Raw genomic sequence first — 18,762 nt, 5'->3', positions numbered from 1 at the left:
AATTGGGTTCATTATAGTTGTTGATGTAAATAGATATAGGTCATTGATTGTGAAGGAGCTCAAGTATCAATAGAGAATCACCCTCCTCTTTTGTATCATCTCATTCCGTTCATTCTCACTTTGATAGAGTAATAAAGCTCTGAGACATTTACTCTAGTTCTCTTGTTTCTTTCAATTGTTCTAAGTTCTCTTTTGTCGTTGCCTCTCTAGGAGGCTAAGAGTAGTCCCATGGTGTTTTACAATTCCACACAAGTATCTAACCTAGGTGGCTTGAGTGGTCACATTTGTTCTAAAGCTTTCACATCCATCGAAGCCTTGAGGGTTGGTTCCAGCCTTTATCGTGTTTGTTGCTCATAAACTTGGTTTAAGACTGACTTAGGAATAGAACCGATCAAGTAGCATCAAAAAACGTTTAAGGTCGCACGTTCCAGAGTTGAAATCTCTAAGGACGTGACAAGTGACATGAGTGCGAGTCGTTGTGACGAGACAACGAGGTTCTAGAGTGGTTTGTGGAAAGTGGTAAATCAAGTAAAATTGAATTTACTTATTGTTTTCTCAAACTTACTATTATGTTAATGTGGCAAGGTTTTGCGTTCAAGCTAGTCAATAGTGATTGAGCTAGTTTGTGGCAAAAAAGTGATCAAGATGGAACAACAAGAAGATGAGTCCTATACGTTGCGTAGCGATGATCATGGTGAAGAAGAAATAAAGGAATATTCAATCAAGGATTACTTGACGATTTGAATGATCGGAGCAAAATTTGCAGCATTAATCACTAGCCTCACGATGCCTGGATGCAGATCATCCAATGTCGAGACTATATCTTCACGAATAGATTGGTCTCTGTCATCATGTTGAAATGGTTGTGTACTACTCTAATGTCAGCAGGTAACTCCTTATCCTCTCCATTCTAGAGCGGTGGCAAAGCAGAATTCCCTAGTCTAGCCATAATTGGTATGTTTCTCGCAACTTTATGGCGACGTTTTCTAAAAGTCCTTTCAATTTCTGGATCAAAAGACTCTAGATCATCATCGTTCTTGGGCATAAACTAGAAAAAAAGTAAAACTAACAGGTAGCCTCTCCGACCAAAAGAAGAAAATATTGACCCACAAGCAACGTGAGCGCCTCCCACTGCCACAAACAAAATTCCCTACCAATTTCCCAATATTCCCTTTCGTTGTCCATCACACAACTTCATAATCCCAACCATTTTTTAAATTATTTTTTATCCTTTTCAATTTCAAATCTTTTTTTTTTTAAGGTCGTTAATATCCAATCGAAAAGGGCACTACAACCATATTTTGCCGATTCCATAGCTTCATTTTAATTCATCCCTCCATTCCATTCATGTTCATTATCACCACCGCCATAAGCAACTATGGTTTCCGTTGTTATCCTCCCCCTTTCCATTGCCTTTGATAAATCTCCAGTTTAAGCTTCACTCTTCTTCCTCCTCTCCTCTCCTCTCCTGTAAAACCAACCTCCGTTTCGTTGCTCGGTACAGAAGAAGAACAAGACCCGACTCGTTAATCTATTCATCCCACACCGGAAGTTCCGTCTTCTTGCCTGTGCAATCCCCAGTCCAAATCCCGGCAGGCTTAATGTAAGGTAGCTAGATATCTCGTAGCCAATGGCTTTTCGAATGAGTTTGTGGATGGGGAAAGTGAAAGTCAGGAAGCTTCAATCCAAATGGGTTTGAACTTCGCTAGTTTCGAACAGGACCCCATTGTTGACAAGTTAAGGACTCAGCTAGGCGTTATCCACCCAATCCCTTCTCCTCCAATTAACCGTAACATTTTTGGGTTTTTTGTTTTCTTCTTTCTTGTCGGGTTGCTTTTGATAAAGTCTGGACTTCGAGGAAAATAGGGCAGATTAGGGGGTCTAGATGGGGACCTTGTTAGTTTGGGAGCTGGGGTTTGGCCCCAAGTTCCAACAAGTCTTTCTTTGCTATTGGAAAAGGATTTGCAAAGGAAAGAATCAGTTGAATGGGTTAATATGGTGTTGGGAAAGTTGTGGAAAGTTTATAGAAGTGGGATTGAAAATTGGATCATTGGGTTATTGCAACCCGTTATTGATAACCTTAAGAAGCCTGATTATGTCCAGAGAGTTGAAATTAAGCAGTTTTCTTTAGGGGACGAGCCTTTGTCTGTTAGGAATGTCGAGCGTAGGACTTCGAGGCGTGCCAACGATTTGCAGTGAGTTTTTTTTTTTTGCCACTTTTGAATTATCTGAACTTTGTTATTATGATTGTTGTTGCCATAGTTATTATACTTTCTTAGTGCACTTGTGTTGTCCATCATTTCTGATTCTTATGTTTATTCGTATATTAAATTCTAATTATCAAGTGTTCTTGATATATTGCTTGGAGGTTCTATAAAAGTATGATGTTAAATTTGATGCTTAATGTGCCATTGATTATTTGAGGATATATGGAGGTTCTGCTTATAAATTTGAGAGCGCATTTGACTTTGGTTTACATATTATAGGTATCAAATAGGGCTTCGTTATACTGGTGGTGCTCGGATGTTGTTGTTGCTGTCGCTAAAATTTCACATTATTCCAATTCTCGTGCCAGTTGGTATTCAGGATTTTGACATTGACGAGAACTTTGGGTTAATTGCGATTGATTCCGACTGAACCTTTTGTTGGAGCTGTTTCGTGGGCTTTTGTCTCACTTCCAAAGATCAAGTTTGAGTTATGTCCATTTCGCTTGTTTAACTTGATGGGTATGTAATACATGCAAACTTCTTATGGTATGGTTGTCCTTTAATTCAATATCTAAGCACATTCACAGAAAGTATGATGTTTCTCCCACTCTCTACCTATCTTGTTACAGAATTTCATCCTACTTTTTCTCGGTATGTTAATATGCTTCTTGTCAAAACTTTTCTTTTCTGTATAAAGTTGGTTCTCTAAGCATTGCTTAATTTAACTTAGTTTTCTTTCAAAGCTCGAGTTTGTTCATTACCCATTAGCTGCGAATTTCATAGTTGATTTTGAGGGTTAGAAGAAATGTTTTACTGGATGGTAACGAAGAAAACAATGCAAACCATCTCCCCTACAGTGTATTTAATTAATTGGATTTTGGTTACATAACCATGAAACGATGAGAAGCATTCCTTCTCTATATTTGCTTATTGAAGTATTTTTTTTCTTCGGAAAATTGATTTGATTCCCTTGTCTTCAAATTCTATAGAAAAATTATAAGGAATTGTCCTTTTATGTTCAAATTGCCTTTGAAGACGCTGATACTTATCTATTTCTCTCTCTCTTCATTTGGCATGTACTGGGCAATACCAGCAATTCCTGTTCTTTCGATGTAAGTGCCAACTTTTACAGTTTCTGTAGTTTATGCGAGCTTACCGATTTATGAATCTGAAAGATTATGATTTTTCTTATCTTGCTTATAGGGGTTATTTTAGATACACGGTTGTTACTTGTTAGAAACAAATTTTGTAATAATTTTTTCGGTTTGAATTATTTTCATAATCCCCTCCCCCTCTTTCCCTTCATGGCATTTAAGACATTATTATTACAAACATCTTATTGCTTAGCTACAATTTCCCTAGCGATTATTGTAGGCTTCAAGAACATGTCAGAAGTAGATAATATATAGTTTCTGCAATCCCCTCTTTGCTCTTCCTCTCCCCCTTTTGATGATGTAAATTAGCACGTCTATCCTCATATTAAACACCTATTTTAGCTGAAAGCAAAGACAAATTCACCTTTTCTTCTTATCTGAAGCTGGTTTTAACGATTTTCTTTGCATCTCTCCTTCTTGTTCTTCTAATATCCTCATGGTAACTGATTGCATTTATATTAGGTTTTGAAAAAACTGCTCACAGTGGATTTTGCCTCGACTATTTGTTCGACGAAGAAAATTGTCCTGGATTTCCAAAAAGGGAAAGCAGTTGGCCCTATTCCAAATGATTTGGAATCAGGAGAAATTCAAGAAGAAAAAAAAAAGGATTTCGTTGGAGAACTATCTGTGACCCTCGTAGATGCCAGGAAACTGTCTTATGTTTTTTATGGTAAGAGTCATTTTTCATTTGAGTGCTGAGAAGATATACTGTTGATTTTTAAGGGAAATGCTTGCCTTCAGTAGATTTGTCTTGTTTGACCTCCTATGGTGCATGGACAATGTTCATTTCCTTGCTTAGCAGGTCTGTCAAAATTTGGTTTAAACTGCTCTATGCTGTGGAAAACTGTTCGTTCTGTCAATGACTGCTCATAATGCATTGAGCACTTCTCTTTAATTGCTGAAGTATACACTTCTTGATACAACGAATTCGACAAACCTTCTGTTTCGTTTTGAAAATTGTTCAAAGGCACTTTCTGTTCAACCCTTTAGGTTAGGATTCTAAAAAAATGGAGATGCAGAGGTATGAGCCTTAAATAGGACATGGGTACTAACACCCAGTTGTCCAAAAAAAAAAAAGGTATGTAGTCCTAGGGTTCTATACTTGCCAGCGTCCTTGAATAGCTAGGTTTGTATTTAGTCCTGCCACTTCATAAGCCCAAAAAAGGTGGATGAAACTCGCTATATATAGGTTTGGCTATTTATTTTTTAGTTTGTTTCTGCTCATCCATGATTGATGCTAAAGAAAATAACAGAGAAAAGCAAAGGGAAAGGCAAATCACTACTTGCTGTTTGTGTGCCTTTTACTCTTTTCTTGCCCGTTTTTGCTAGCCTGAGCCTGTACTAGGTAAGAAGGAATTTGGAAGGAAGTTGTGTTAGACTATTGACAATTTTGTTTAAAGTTCCCATATTATTGACCAAAGGCAATCTTAATGAACTTCAGCAAGTCATTCTTGTACTTAAAGTTGGTCAATGCTTTAAGGACTGTTAATGTGCCCCATTGGAATCTTTTGAGCTTTGTTCATTTATCCTATCTCTTCTCTTGTTTGGTGATATTTTTCTCTTAGACAGAAGGTCCCCCCTTTCAGTCTTCCTCATTCCCCATCTTCACAGCATAACAAGAATAACAAAACTTCCACTCAGGGTCCAGCTCATAACGTATCCTTTAGTTCTATTGGTTCTGGCTACTTGAGTATGACAGGGTAAAGATATAAGTTCGAGCAACAGAGATGTAAATTACTTTTCAATGTTGCCTAATATAGGATTTGAGATAGGGTGAGGGGATAAAATACATAGTCTTCTGATAGTTATAAATAAGATCTTAGGACTCTTTTGTGGTGCATCATCACCTTCGTTCACAGTGTTCATTTTTCCTCTTCTTTTTTCAGGAAAAACCGATCCGTATGTTACTCTAACCCTCGGGGATCAAGTTATACACAGTAAAAAGAATAGTCAAACTGCCGTAACTGGGCCTACTGGTGAGCCAATTTGGAATCAGGTGCAGCTTCTAGGCCTTTTTTTTGTTATTTCCATTTTTTTTCAAAAAAAAAAATCATGTGGAATACTATCATCTCTAATTCAACTTCCAAACTGGATGAACAGAATATTTGAATCTGTAAGATTTCTTTAATTGATATTTGTTTTGGCATTTTGGCAGGATTTTCATTTACTTGTGGCAAACCCTAGAAAAGAAAAACTATGCATCCAAGTAAACGACTGCCTTGGGTTCGCTGATTTGATAGTTGGTACAGGAGAGGTAAACTTCTTTTATTTGTAAAAGCAATGTATATAAGTAAAATTATATGATACATAAACTGTGTAAACTTCAGCTTTCACAAGCATGTCTATTTTAATGCCATGGTCCTATTTAGGGTTTCTGAGTTTATGGTTAGGGTTTAGAGTTTGTGATTTAGGGGTTAGAGTTTTAAATTTTAGGATTTGGGATTGAAATAGATAGGTTGTGTTTACACAGCATGTGTATCAAATAATTATCATGTACATAATTGTACAATACGGGCGTGACAATCTTTGACATTTGATGATTACATACTATAGTTACCTTATTTTTAAAGATTAGATGGTACACACGCATATGTATTCCATTGGAAAAGGTCAAAGGTTGCAAGAGAGGAAGGCTAGCGAGTTGTTCAAGGCACTTATGACCTATTGGCAAGTTGGTCCATCTTTTACATGCTACTTGGCACCTATTTGTTGCAATGAAAAGCAACAGTTGCCAATTTGAGATTGCTGTTGCTTTACATACAGATTATTCTGGATAGAGCTTGAGATTTGTATGAATATGGCGATTAAGACTTGTTCCCTGCCTAGAATTGTGTTGATGGTCTCTAGAGTAAATATCCATGTTTTCTGCTTCAGCTGCTCGTTTGATTGTGATCGAATATAGTTACCAGTTACATATGAATTCGTGATGAAGTTTCACTTTATTTGAAGGCTAACTGATGATAGATTGCAATGGTTTTCCCTTTTCTATGCATACGTTTATCTGATGCACATGAACGTTTCAGGTTGATCTTGGGCCTCTTCAGGACACTGTTCCAACAGTTGTCTTGCAAGGAGGTTGGGGAGTATTCCGAAAGAGATCTGCTGGAGAAGTATTACTTAGGTTAACTTATAAAGCTTATGTCGAGGATGAAGAAGATGACACATCTGTGGCTGGGTCTGTTGATACCGACGCTTCAGATGATGAGTTATCTGATTCTGATGAACCAAACGTGACTTATGAGCAGGGCTTAAAACAGATTACTGATGAGACAGACAAAGAATCCTTCATGGATGTTTTAGCAGCGTTGATTGTGAGTGAGGAATTTCAAGGCATAGTATCGTCCGAACCTGGGAGCAAATATTTTGATGGCCTATCAAGACGTACCAGAAACAAATCTTCTGATGACATATCAAGAACAGGGTCTCTGAAACAAGATTAAGTGGTGTTAATGGGAATATTTGCCATCCGATTCCGATAAAGGTTCTGAATCGTCTCCAGGTGTAACACTTAAATCTCTGTATCTAAGACATAGTTTCAATTGTGTGTCACTGAAGGCATTCAATATTTTATCTTCTGCAGGATCAACCTTGTTCTGGTTTGCTGTGGTTACTAGTATATCAGTGCTAATTGCACTCAGTATCGGTGGCTCGAATTTATTCAACCCGTGATATCACATGATGGACTAGCTAAGTGTTAGTCCTTCAACTTGATCGAGTAATTATTCTCTCTAGAGTGTGATTACATTGCATGCAGTTTCGAGTTACCGTGCTGCTAATTCATTTTATCGTACATTGGCAGGTTTTAGGCCATCGTTCCACAAATGGCTTCCGGTTTTTAGGGGATTTGGAGTTTTCATTCGCGTACTAAACATAGTGTTGAAATGTGCGGCGGGCAAAAATTTCTCTTACATAACCATAATAGGTATTGCTATATGTCTGATTTCAGTAATGAGAATTGAGACATGAGTGTAGGGTGAGAAATTATTACCCTATTCTTTTCATGATGTTCGACACGAATCGAATCGACACAAAAGGCGAGGCGGTATTGTGCTAATGCAGCGACTTCTGCTGCTTTAGAACCTTGATTCCTGACCAGACTCGACTCCTTGATTCCTGATCAGACTCGACTCGACTCGACCAATTCATATGCATGTGCATTCTTTCCTTTCCTGTAATATTTTCAGATACATGTACGTGGTAATTAATCCCTTATGTTTTGTTTTGTTTTGTTTTAAGTATTTGGAGACGAGAATTATAACCAAATTATTTGTTATTGAGTTGAGTGCCATTAAAGGCAAAGTTCTCCACATTAAGCATTTTGTTAGTATTTATATACTTTAAGCATTTTGTTGAGTACTATAATATAGTATTTATATGCTTTCTTGACTATATAATTCTTACCATATAGGTTTATAATTTTATAATTTTTTGAGGGACCTAAGGCACGATTTTACTGTTTTAAATTTAATGGCCATTTAAAAAATATTTGAACACAAAATTTGCATTTCTATCTATTATTTATACTTATAACTCTAACTGGATTTAACCCAACAAAATGAACATGAAGATGAAGATCCACTATTTCTTTGGTTAGGCCAAATGATAGCCTTCAGGAAGATGACCACCGTCTGCTGCTGTATTTGCCAGGCAATGACCGAGCACCGCCGTTGTTGGGGAGGAGGCTGCTGCTCCGATTTTTTCCATTTGCGGCGAATTCAGTAGGTTCCACATCACCTGGACGTCTTCATTTCCACACGTCATTAATCATTTTGAAGCTTCAACAAACCATTTGCATTATAGGTTTCGCCATCTTTGCCACCTGCTAATGATTTTCAAATCATTAGTTTCTTCACACAAAAAAGAAGAAGAAGAAGACTGAATCCAAACTAGTATCATAAAAAGAAAACTGACCATTGACTGTGGGTCGAGTGGCGATCTATTGATTTGGGCTCTGAGATGGTGAAATTTTTTAATATGTAGGGGAATATAGGTGCCGCTAAGCTAGGATTCAAATCGCAGTCGCTTGATTGGATGTCGCATTTACCGCGATTGCTGTCATAATAGACGCTATTACAGGTAAATGAGTATATCTAAAGACAGCGATATTATTATTTTGCGCGCGTTATCGCGATCACATATCGCTATTTAAAATCCTGCCGCCAAGCACAGAAATCCATCACGTTTCTTGGTGGCCGAGCCAAACGTCTCGTATTATTTCAGTCCACCAGTCTGATTCTCGTTTGGCGCTGCTTCTCTTCTCAGTTACTCTTCTTTTGGCTGTTTCTTCAATTAGCATAAAAAATCAAGCTGCTTTTCATTTTTTGTGGCTTTTATATAAAATTTTGCTTTCGTAGTGACGATATGATTCATGAAACTGCTGACATTCATTCACTCGTAGTTGGTTTCTCTTTGATGTTCTAAACATTACTGGATAAAAAAATATACATAAAATCAATAAAATATATAATTTAGATCATTATTTTATAAATAATTTATCTCATTAATTAAAAGAATCACTTTTATTTTTAAATATCACAAATTTGGACATCAACAACTACAAATGATTGAATGTATTTAAAACCTACATTGTTTTATAATCTCTTAAACTTAATAAAAAAAAATAGAGACTAAAGAAAGTAAATACGATAATCCAGAATATAAAAAGATTTTTAAAATTTTAATTTTATAAATCATCAAATTAAAATTTTAAAATAAGATATCAAAATTTAATTTATTTAATTTTAAAATGAAAAGTAAGAATTGTTTAAGCCCTACAAGAAATAATTTAACTAATTATAAAATTTATTAATACTAAAGAAATATTTAAATCAAAATTTAAAGAAACTATAATTATTTAAGGTAAATTACGTATTTAGTACTTAAATTATCAATTTTGGTCTATTTTAGTACTGAAACTATCAATTTTTTCAAATTCATACATAACGTTTAGTTTTCATCGTTTTAGTACCATTCGTTGAAAAATTAAAGTGTTTAGTACCTAAATTATCAATTTTGATCTGTTTTAGTACCTAAATTTTAATTTTTTTTAAAACTTAACATTCAATTTTGAACGAGGTACTAAAAGGAAACAAAAATTAAACTTTAAGTATAATTTAAGAAAATGAAAGTTTAGTATTAAAATGGATCAAAACTAATAGTTTAGGTATTAAACACGTAATTTAGCCAAATATTTAAAAACAATATTTTTTGGGTTGCGGTCCCTCCATCTCCTTGCCTGTAATTTGGGTGATCATCAGGTAACATTTGATAGTAGAGGAAAGAAATAAAATATTAATGTTAGTTTAGAGACCATTTGAGTCATTTAGCCTTAATAATTAATTAGTGACATTTTATTACGACGTTATTTCCCCTAGTGAGTTCCACTGCGCCATCCCTGTTTGGCAAACGAGAAAATATATGTTCTCCTCTCGTATATTTCTTTCCTGCATCTTCGACCTAAAACCCTAGTCCCTCTCTTTCAAATCAACCATAATTTACTGTTTTTGCTTTCTCCTATTCCTAAGGGATTTCCAGGTCAGAGCCTATGGTCTCTCTTCTTTTCTTTTCTTCTATTTGATTTTTTTTTCTGGCGGCAATCTCTTCTTTCTCCGAATTTCTGTATCCAATTATATAGTTTATTTTTATAATTTTTAAAACCCTAAGATAGGACTAATAAGTTTCATTCAAAGTAACTCGAAATCTTATGTTCTCTACTGTTTATCTTTTGTGCCCTAATTTTTTTTCACACATTTCTATGTCATTTCATGTTGAACTAGGGATTTCGACTGATTTGTTTAGTTTAAGTTCTTTTTCATTGCAGGTTTCATTTTGTTTTGCTTTGATCTTCCTTGGTAAGTTAATTTGTAATATCGATTGAAAATGCCTGGGGTAATACCAATATTACCCCTTCCGGCACCACCGTCTGATGGAGATTTAGGGCCATTACCACCCTCTCAGGTGCCGGAAACTCAAAATGAAGAGGCTCCATCGAATGAAGAACAAAACAAAGCCAGCTCAATTGCAACCCACACTAGAACCATTGGAATCATTCACCCTCCTCCAGATATCCGGAATATTGTTGATAAAACTGCTCAGTTTGTTGCCAAAAACGGTCCCGAATTCGAGAAACGAATCATTGCCAACAATGCTAACAATGTTAAATTCAATTTCTTGACTACTTCAGATCCCTACCATGCGTATTATCAACATAGGTTGTCTGAGTTTCGAGCTCAGAATCAGAACCAGTCCAACTCCCAACTGCAGCAACCGGATTTGCAGCCTGTTGATTCTGCTCTGGCAGAGCCTGCTACAGTTGCAGGTGCTGATGGGAATGATTCAGGAGTGGCAGTAGCTAAGCCTGATCCTGCTGCTCTGTTTAGACTGCCGGTGAAAAAGAATCTTGAACCACCTGAAGCTGCTCAATATACTGTTAGACTTCCTGAAGGGATTACAGGGGAAGAGCTGGATATTATTAAGCTGACGGCACAGTTCGTTGCACGAAATGGGAAATCGTTCTTGACTGGATTGACCAGTAGGGAGATTAATAATCCCCAGTTCAATTTTTTAAGGCCCACTCATAGTATGTTTACCTTTTTTACCGAACTTGCTGATGCATATTCCAAAGTGTTGATGCCCTAAGGGTCTGACGGAGAAGTTGAGCAAGAGTGTTGCTGATATGACGACTGTGCTCGAGAGGTGCTTGCATCGGTTGGAATGGGAACGCTCACAGGAGCAAGCTAGGCAGAAAGAGGATGAGATTGAGCAGGAGAGTGCAAATGGCAATGATAGATTGGCATGATTTTGTTGTGGTTGAGACTATAGACTTTGCAGATGATGAGGGATTTGCCTCCTCCAATGACAATCGAGGAGGTCATAAGGAGGAGCAAGGTATCTACTATGGAAGATGAAATTGTTGAGCCTGGAAAGGAGGTTGAAATGGAAATGGATGAAGAAGAGGTACAGCTTGTGGAGGAAGGCATGAGAGCTGCTAGCATTGAGGAGAACGATGGTGAAAAGAGAGATGTAAGAGCAAACGACGAACCCGAACAACCAATGAGAATTGTGAAGAACTGGAAGAGGCCTGAGGAGAGAATCCCTGCTGAAAGAGATCCTACCAAGTTTGTTGTTTCACCAATAACTGGTGAACTAATTCCCATTAATGAGATGTCGGAACACATGAGAATTTCCTTAATTGATCCAAAATACAAGGAGCAGAAAGAGAGAATGTTTGCAAAGATTAGGGAGACAACTCTTGCTCAGGATGATGAGATATCGAGAAACATTTGTGGACTTGCACGCACACGTCCTGATATCTTTGGTACCACTGAGGAAGAAGTCTCGAATGCTGTCAAGGCAGAGATTGAGAAAAAGAATGATGAGCAACCGAAACAGATTATATGGGATGGCCATACTGGAAGCATTGGACGAACTGCAAATCAAGCTATGTCTCAAACTATGATGGGAGAGGATCAAAACGAAGCAGCTATCAACAATACTCAGAACCTTCCTGGTCCCGCTGCTCCTCCTAGACCTGGTGTTCCATCAATTCGACCCCTCCCCCCACCACCTGGTCTTGCTTTAAATCTCCCTCGTGTTCCTTCAAACGCTCCCCAATATTCCGCAGCTTCTAGCGGTGGGCTTCCTATGTCATTAACTCAACCTCGACCCATGAGTGTTCAAATGATGCAACCAATTCGTCCACCACCACCTCCAATGCAAATGGCACCTGGCCAACCACACATGATGATGAATCGACCACCCCAAATGCCTCCATCAATGTCCATGAACGCTGCTAATATTCCTGTGCCCCCTCCACCGGGTTCTCAGTTTACCCCTGTGTCAGTTCCTAGACCCTATGCCCCTCTTTCTGTCCCACCACCTTCTATGCCTATGATGCAGCCACCTCCCCCTCTGCCCCAAGGAATGCCTCCACCACCACCACCCGATGAAGCTCCTCCACCACTTCCTGAGGAACCTGAACCAAAGAAACAAAAGCTTGATGATTCCATGCTTGTTCCTGAAGATCAGTTCCTTGCTCAGCATCCGGTACGAGGATCCCTTGTTCTTATTCTGAAGTACCCCTAATTTTTATTTATTTGTTTTGTTGTACCTCTAACAACTGTTGATTGGGATCTCTTGTAGGGACCTGCTCGTATTACCATATCGGTTCCAAACCTTGATGAAGGAAATCTCAAAGGACAACTTCTTGAGATCACGGTACAGGCCTTATCCGAAACGGTTGGCAGTTTGAAAGAGAAAATTTCAGGGGAGATCCAGCTTCCTGCGAACAAACAGAAATTGAGTGGAAAAGCTGGCTTCCTGAAGGACAATATGACCCTTGCATATTACAATGTTGGATCGGGAGAACCACTTGCTCTTTCATTAAGGGAACGTGGTGGGAGGAAGAGATGATGTGGTTTCAAACCAGGCTATTGTAAGGTTTGTGTTTGAACTTGAAATTTTTCGTGGAATCTTTGGAGATTACATTTTCATTGGTCGGGTCTTTTACTTTTACGAATTTACAATTTCTATAGGATTAAATTCCTTAGATTAAAAGTAAAGGTATTTGATTTCAAATGTACAATGACTGAAAGCAATGGGTGGGTGGTTCCCATAGGTATTTAAATCATTTGATTATGGAACTTGATGCTGTCTCTGATATCAGCTTTATGAAGGGTTCTCAATCAAAGAACATGTTACCAGATTATCGCATTTTCGATTGCAGGACCATGTTGAACCACTTCCGGATGACTCACAGATCCCAGACTCGCCATGAAGGCAATAGGTGTGCCGATGCCTTGCTAGAAGAGGGAGTTGTTCTAACATGTATAATTGAACTTCCGATGTTAGGTGTAATGGTATCAACTCGGATTGTAGTTCCCATGTTTTTTATTTTGGATGCAACCTATTGTTTTGGAGGATGCTACTGTCTCTTAATTTCATGGAACTTCCCTTTCTTTAAAAAAAAAAAAAGAGCATAACTAAACCTTGTTTTATGAGTGAACCTTTCCAGTGAAAATAAGCAAGGGATTGAATTTTTATAATTAAATGTAAAATTTATTTTTATATTAATATTTTATTGTATAATTAAATAAAAATTTGGATTGTGAATTTACGATTTTGTCGAAGGCATGATCGTTAGTGGAATCTATTCAAATTCGTTAAGGTTAAATTATAAACTTTATCTATTTAAACTCCTAAATTTTAAATTTCCTTTGATTTCTTTAAAAAAAAAAGTATTTTCCTTCGAACTAAGAATGGGAAGGAAAGAGGAAGCGAAGCAAATATCTTGATTTTGTATTTAGTAGAACGGTAAAAATTGTAGACCTAAATTATTTTCATCTGAGTTTCATAAATTTTATAGAGATTTTAGAACTAATTGAACAATAGAGAATAATAAGATGAATTTATTGGTGTTTAGTGTGATCGAAAAAACATTAGAGAATAGTGGTTTCAAATTCCAACACTGATATGATACATGGACAAAATTTTAAGTCTCACCTTTAAAGAATATTAATAAAGTAAAAAGAATAAAAATAAAAAATGACGTGGTCAACAAATGACTTCCGCATTAGTAAAATATAGTCTACATCACCATAAAACTGCCGTATCACCATGTTTTTTACGATTTAATCCTCGAGTATTAAAATCTGAATAATTTAGAATTTTAATAATTATTATAAAAAAATTAAAGTTTAGTGATCAAAATAAGAATACTACTAAAATCGAGTGATGAATTTATATTTTTAACCATTTGATAAATATATCTTGTCCAGGAATCATGTGAAGTAGAGACCAATATTAATGTACACAAATTTCACTCATTGGTAATGTATGGCACCAAAAAGCCATATACACAAATTATTCGAAGGCAATACAAATTTCGCTGGAAATTATTCTCCCAAACCTTTACATTTTAACCAATTAAAATGCCATCAAAGCAATCAAAATTCACCATTAAAGAAAAGCACACACACAAGCCGTTCAATTAATTCACGAAAGCGCAATGCTTCCTAATCTCACCTTGATTCCCAGTTAGTACTCCCACTTTACCCATCTTAACCATCGACCCGCGAAATCTTTAGCGAAAGTCGATGCGTGGACGGATGCTTGATGGAAGACGTAAGCTTTCGTCTCCGCATCGTTGAGAAGTGCCGCGTCGGATTCGAACAACCCCCTTCTTTTAGTGATGAGTGTGTAGTAATCGTCGTCGAAGGTCTTGAAGCTTCCGGGGTCCATCTCCACCAATGTCGTGGTGTCTCCCGGCTTGCATTTCTTCTTCAGTTGAGCGACGTAATTCGGATCCAACGACGGGTCGGTGTCGCCTCTGCCAGTGAAATTGTAGAGACGGTTGCCGAAGGCAACGCAATGAGATGTTCCAATGGTGTGCCCTCCTTTATAATGATGAAAAGCATACATAACAACGTTTACGTTTCGATGTCCGAAGGTTGCGTTTGATATCGAAATAGATTTAAATAAAAAATGATTTGCCATTTTTTTTAAAGAAATATACCTGATAGAACGGCTAGATCTTTCATGTTTAGACCTATAGAAGCAAAATTTTGTTTGAGTTGTGTTATATTGAAAAAAGGAGAAGGTAAATTCGCGAGTGCTTCGTTCATTCTCGAAATTCTTCCGTCTCTTCGTCCTAGAGGAACTTCCCACGACGGTCCATGTATCTGAAAAATTTACTCAAAACGAATCGAATTTAATTGGAACACGATGTCGGAATGTCGGTACATAGAAGATTTAATTTCGAATAATAAGTATCGAATATAAATTTTTCAAAAGAACTCGGTAACATTTTTACCATGGAGACTGAATCTCGAGCAACCAAGGCAACGATATCGGCACATGAAACCACACCGGGACAGGCTTTTTCGACAGCAGATTTGACGGTATCAATCACATGGTAACCTCGTAAACTTAGGTTGGGGAATGCGTCTCTCTCAGCTTGTCTGTTACTCGAATTCAAAAGGACCGATCCGTCGCATCCCTGTCGAGAAAAATTGTCAATGTTCACTCGAATCTATCGAATAAAGACACGTCTGATCGATAACGTTATCGTGTTCTAGCACACATGTTTAAACATGCATCAGGTTCATGCGTTGGATACGGACAACTTACTCTAACGAAACAGTCGTGGAAATGGAGCCGGAGCAAGGGAGCAGCGAGTGTCGGTGCTCGAGAAATGAAACCATAAGTCGTTTTCCGGATAATCGACTCGGCATTCGGACATGTTTTGTGGTAATAGCCCAGGCTCAAACCCTGTACATTGCTGTGGCACAAAACCAGGACAGCAACAACAGTCAACTGAAACAAGAAGACCCGTTTGCCGACAACCATTTTTGCCTTAAGGCTAATTACCGAACTGGTTATTCTTAAATTGAAACCATATGTTATATATAGTGTAAGAACAGAGATTGGTTGAGCTTTTGAATAAATTAAATCACCAAGCATAAGGAATCGTGCATGAATTATTGATCAGTTTGGTTGATTGATGATGTTAATATCTCAACTTAAATTCTGTAATATAATTAGTCATTAATGTCTTATTAATATTATATGTTTTCACAAATATTTATATTATCCAATGGATTGATAAGATTTAATGGAACAAAAATATGTCAAAAAGTTTCGATGGTGAAATGGTAACTAAACTGGAAAAAGATTAATTAATTAATTAATTAGTTAATTGATATATTAATGAGTAGACAATGATAAACTTAGTCCTTCCAAAGTTTTTGAAATTATAAAGTTAAGTACAAAGTTCATGACTAAACTTTAAACTAATTCATGTTTTAGTCACTAAAGTTTGAATTAATTATGAGATTTTCTATGTTTTAATCACTCCAACGATGTTTTAATCATCACATCATCCCCATAACCATCCTATCACATGTAAAAACGAATATAATAACAGAATTTGGAGCTTCGCCCCAGTTTCCAAAGCTCCAGTGATGCATCTCATAACAGAAGCATAGATTCCATCCCAACCACCACAGCCACGACGAATATCGGTTGGTTTCATAGTTTAATTGAAGTCTACAAAGCACAGCTGTTTAAGAGCCCTCGCAATTTCATTATTACGACAATCTGGTCCTTCCATTATTTGTTCGTTACACCAACTTGTCATGCAATCTGCCCACCGACGGCCGTGACAGCGGAGACACCCGACCCGGCCTCGAACCTCCGAACATGTCACAAGCACTCCCGTGCCGATTGCATATATACAGCCGCCACTCCTCTCGTGCGTGCGGTATCACTCTCGTCTCGAGCCTCACATGCGGACCGTGACACCAGCAACCCCCTAACACGAAATCAAATGTGAATTAAACGATATCAAATAATTATACGAACCAATCGAACTAAACTTCGAATTTGGCTATTACACAACGAAACAATTAGAGCTCACTAAGGAGAATAGAGAAGCCAAAGAAAAGGGGGGAAATGAACTTTTCTCTGTGGCGATCTTCTTCCCCATCAGAAATGAGAATGAATTTGGACTGTGGATAGGAAACTATATATATATTCAACTTTAGTTCCAATTTTTATTTTTGATGAGTGGCGCAATGGTAGTGGTGATGGTTGACTTCATCAAGTTATATTGCATAAAACCTTTGAGATCCAAGTTTTATTTATTTTATTACCTTAATGGTTGACTTTGCGTGAATGTTGGGCTTGTTGGTGCCATTATCCTTTTCTTTTAGAATCAATTGAACATTAATTCGATTATTATTGTCTTGATATTTAATAGATTATAAACTTAGGCCATTATCAATAGTCGGGCCATCTCCAAAAACAGATTCACTAAGCAGGCCCGTCTGCCGTAGATGATTACTTGTTCATACACAAGCAAAGGATCATGCTTGAGAATTGTAGCTTAAGGTGGCATGCTGTTGAAAATTAAGATTGCATTTATGTGTTTAGACTAGGGATCGGTATCGGTTCGTTCGGGTGAAGTTTTCGGTCCGTCCGACCCGACCTGAAAATTATGTATCATCCATCCGACCTGAATCCGACCCAAAAAATATATACCTTCCACCTGATTCAACTTTTTGAAATAAAATTTGAACTCGATCCTTAAAAATATTATTTTTATTCAATAAAAATATAAATTTAATTGAAAAAATATAAAGGGATATTATAGTAATCATCCCTAAATATAAAAGGTAAAATTATAATATTTTTTCAAGTCAGGACGAATATTTTTCACCCTAAACCCAAACCTAACCCGACCCAAATATAACCTCTAAAAATACTCGACCAGACTCGAACCAGAAATTTTTTTTTAAAAAATATGACATGATCGGATCGAATCAAGTCGAAAACTATCTCTTGTAGACAAGAGATTAAGCCCCTTCGCAAGATTGGAACAAATTTGCAGTAACCTTCTAGACGAAACTCACGTGTTTTTATTCTCTCTCTCTATGGTTTTTTATATCCGAGGACGAAATAATTTGTTGTCATCTCATTCGGGTCAAAGATTTATAACTCTCCATACAAATCCGACCCAACCTTATCATATATAAAATCTGACTTGATTTTGAAAAAAAAACAATTCTATTGAATCGGATCAAAATCTGTCGATTTCATATTAAATTATAATCCATGTTCAAATATACTTAAATATATAAGAACCTCTAAATTAATGATTTGAGAAATAAGGGTGTGTTTGAAAATCAATCAAGTAATTGATTTTTTTTTTGCTTGTTTTGGGAGAGCTTGCAGCATCGTTAATACTATTTGGAATCGTACAAGGATTGCTTCTTTTTCATGTGTTTGGACCCAAATGGGAAACTATCTCTGGTACATCTTCCGGCCTATGGATGGGTATGGAATCTGAATCCGTCGGCTTCCAACTCGAATTGATTAGATCAGATCAGAATTTAAAAAAGTTGATTTAAGTCGGACCAAGTCAATTTTTTTTAAAAAAATATATATTTGGGTCGAGTTAAATTCGAGTTTATGGGTACTATATCCGAATCCATCGGGTTCCGACTCGATTCGATCAGATCGAATCATATTTTTAAAAATTAGTTCGAGTCGAGTCGAGTTAGATTTTAAAAAAAATGTCCGGGTCAAGTCGGATTCGAATTTATGGTAAAAATATCCGACCCGACCCGAAAAATAATATAAATTTATCTTACATATTTAAGAATAATTACAATAATAACCCTTTATATATTATTTTATTTCAATTAGATCCATATTTTTATTGAATAAATATAATATTGTTTATAGATATATTTATTTAGGATCAGGTTGAGTCAAATTCATATTTTATCTCAAAAATCAAATCGAATTCTGATCAAGTAAAATCATTCCTAAACTCAAATAGAGTCGTAGCAAATTTCAAGTGAACGATATAAATTTTTAAGTCAGATCGAATTAAACGAAAA

The 18,762-nt window shown here is 36.7% G+C and overlaps 3 pseudogenes; 2 read left to right on the top strand and 1 right to left on the bottom strand.

The window, feature by feature from the left end:
• The first annotated feature begins 1,602 nt into the window (after window positions 1–1,602).
• On the top strand, window positions 1,603–7,604 carry LOC120215802 (annotated as a pseudogene).
• Window positions 7,605–9,776: 2,172 nt separating this feature from the next.
• On the top strand, window positions 9,777–13,279 carry LOC120216055 (annotated as a pseudogene).
• Window positions 13,280–14,254: 975 nt separating this feature from the next.
• On the bottom strand, window positions 14,255–15,728 carry LOC120216056 (annotated as a pseudogene).
• Window positions 15,729–18,762: the final 3,034 nt, after the last annotated feature.

The sequence above is a fragment of the Hibiscus syriacus genome, unplaced genomic scaffold (assembly GCF_006381635.1).
Source record: "Hibiscus syriacus cultivar Baekdansim isolate YM2019G1 unplaced genomic scaffold, ASM638163v2 tig00110156_pilon, whole genome shotgun sequence".
In the NCBI taxonomy this organism is placed as follows: Eukaryota; Viridiplantae; Streptophyta; class Magnoliopsida; order Malvales; family Malvaceae; genus Hibiscus; species Hibiscus syriacus.
Note: the sequence above shows the minus strand (reverse complement) of the source record. Positions and strands in the feature narration are given on the sequence as shown.